Raw genomic sequence first — 2,713 nt, forward strand, 5'->3', positions numbered from 1 at the left:
AAATGCAATTCTTACAGAAGTCCAAATCAACATTCTTCAAACCCCGAAAAAAATTCCTTGAATGAAGAACCTTCATCCCCTTTTCACTGATGTGTCCGAGCCTATGATGCCCTAATGATGCATCTGCTTCTTTGGAAGTTAAAGCATTAATAGAGTTAGAAATACCATTGCATAAATACAATGTACTAACCTTTTCACCTTTTGCTATTACCAGGGCTCCTTTGGTAACGTTCCAAGCTTTATCTGTGAAAGTTGTCACACAACCTTCACCGCCTAACTGCCCTGTTGAAATCAGATTTTTCTTTAGATCTGGAACATGCCTTACCTCCTTTAGTAGCCATTGGTTTCCATTCTATTGTTTTACAAGAACCTTACCCATTTCAACAGTTTTACAGGGTTTATCATCACCCAAACGAACTTGTCCAAAATCTCCTTGAACATTGTCATGAAAGTATTTCTTATTAGGTGTGGCATGGAATGAGGCCCCTGAATCTACCACCCAGGAATCAATAATATTTTTGACAGAAAGAATCAACGCATCTTGTAACACCTCACCTGACACATTTGCTTCATGATTGTTTTTTTGTTGTGCATCTCCTTCTTTTCCCTTCTGAGATCTATAGTGTTTCTTTAGGTGTCCTTTCTTTCTGCATTTCTAGCACACTATCCCCGATCTAGACTTGCATCTACCTTTCCTTGATTTACTGCGATATCCTGAGCTCTTTCCTCTTTCCATTTTCTTCCCCTAGACTTTGTACTCAGAGCATTACCCAATGCCTCACCAAAGCTTGTCTGTTGCATTTCCTCACTAGGGATAACACCGACAACATCATCAAACTTTAAAGTACTAGATCTAGAAACATAGTTACTAATGGCCATTACTAAACCATTCCAACTTTCTGGTATTGAGCACAAGAATAACAAAGCTCTAACTTCATCATCAAAGTTTACCCCTATAGAACATAACTGACTTGTAACAATATTAAAATCATTTAAATGCTTTGCAACAGATCCACCTTCCGACATCTTCATATTAAATAACCATTTCATAAGATATACCTTGTTTGAGGCTAAGGATTTTTCATATAGTTTCTCCAACACCTTAATCAAACCCTCTGTCGTTGTTTCCTTTGAAATGTTGGAGGTGACCGATGCTGCGAGGTACAACTGTACTGTTCCGAGTGCCTTTCTATCAAGAAGGTTCCATTCTTCATCTGCCATTCTCGTTGGCATCTTTGTTTTTCCGCCCAATGGTAGGTACAGATCGTTCTGATATAGATAATCTTCCATCTGCATCTTCCACAGCGAGAATTTTTGAACGTTAATTTTCTCGACCCTAAACTTACCATCTTCCACCATTGCTCCCACTCGAACAAGGAACCCTTCTTTCCTGCAAATTTATCAGCCAAATAGACCTTCGGCTCTGATACCAGTTGTTAGAAAATTATATATTACGAAGCAATGGAACACATAAAATATTGCAGAAATATAAACGCAGAAAACGCATAAAACAAGAGAGACACAAATATATGTGGTTAACCCATTTTAGGCTACGTCCACCCTGAATAGCTAGTCCTTCCTTTCTATTATCCAGAAAAATGAAGAGACACAACCTACAATAGATCCACTGTAATATCCTCTATTTTCTCTCGTAGTCTCACCTCTCTGCTTCTCGCTCAGAGAATGCACATATATTACACAAACTCAATACAAATGCTCTCATGCAAAGAGAGGGGTTGCCTTCTAGGGCAAAAAACCATAAAATAAACATAAGTTATACCGTCAGATCATCCACATAATGAACAAGCCATATTGACTAGAAATTACTATAATTTTACAAGGCAATTTTACATCTGTTTTTAGCTTCGAGGGCGTTGTCCCCGAAACACCCTGCCAGGGGGGGGCTTTCTAAAGGTCACAGCTACCCCCCCTGGACCCCCCCCCCCCCTGTAGTGAATATTTTACGAGTGGCGTTGCTACCCCATTTCGAACTGGGGTCCAATGTGGCGATACCTTTGAATACAGAAGATAATCTGGCTCCACACCCAACAACCTCCCACTTGGATACTGATTATAACAACTCCACCACTGCTTCAGTTGCTGGACAATGACTCCTCTTTGGACCTGGCTATTTCTAATCTTCATCGTCATACTTGAAGACCAATTGAAACTGAGCATATTCTTAGTTTCTCCCTAGTTACAACTTCTGTTAGCATATCTGCAGGATTCTGGCTAGTGTGTATCTTTTCCAGCTTCAACTCTCCATCCTCCAACACTCGTCGTATGAAATGGCACCTTAGCTTTATGTGCTTAGTCTTGGAATGAAATGTTGAGTTCTTTGCAAGATGAATGGCACTTTTGCTATCACTGTATAATGTGCCCATATCATGCTCCTTACCCAATTCACCCATAAACCTTTGTAACCAAATCATTTATTTACTAGCCTGTGTAGTAGCAACATACTCTGCTTCTGTTGTTTAAAGTGCAACAACACTTTGGATTTTTGAAACCCAACTGACAACTATTCCACCAACATTAAATACATATCCTTTAGTGCTCCTCCTGTTATCTCTGTCACCTGCCATATCTACATCAACATATCCCTGTAGAGAAATGTTTGAACCACCAAAGCATAATGCTTGATTTGTGGTACCTTTCAAATATCTGAGAATCCATTTCACTGCCATCCAATGTTCGTTTCCTAGATTTTTCA

This window comes from Pinus tabuliformis, chromosome 5_2, assembly GCF_031772625.1.
Source record: "Pinus tabuliformis cultivar Carrire ecotype Pingquan chromosome 5_2, CPIR1, whole genome shotgun sequence".
In the NCBI taxonomy this organism is placed as follows: Eukaryota; Viridiplantae; Streptophyta; class Pinopsida; order Pinales; family Pinaceae; genus Pinus; species Pinus tabuliformis.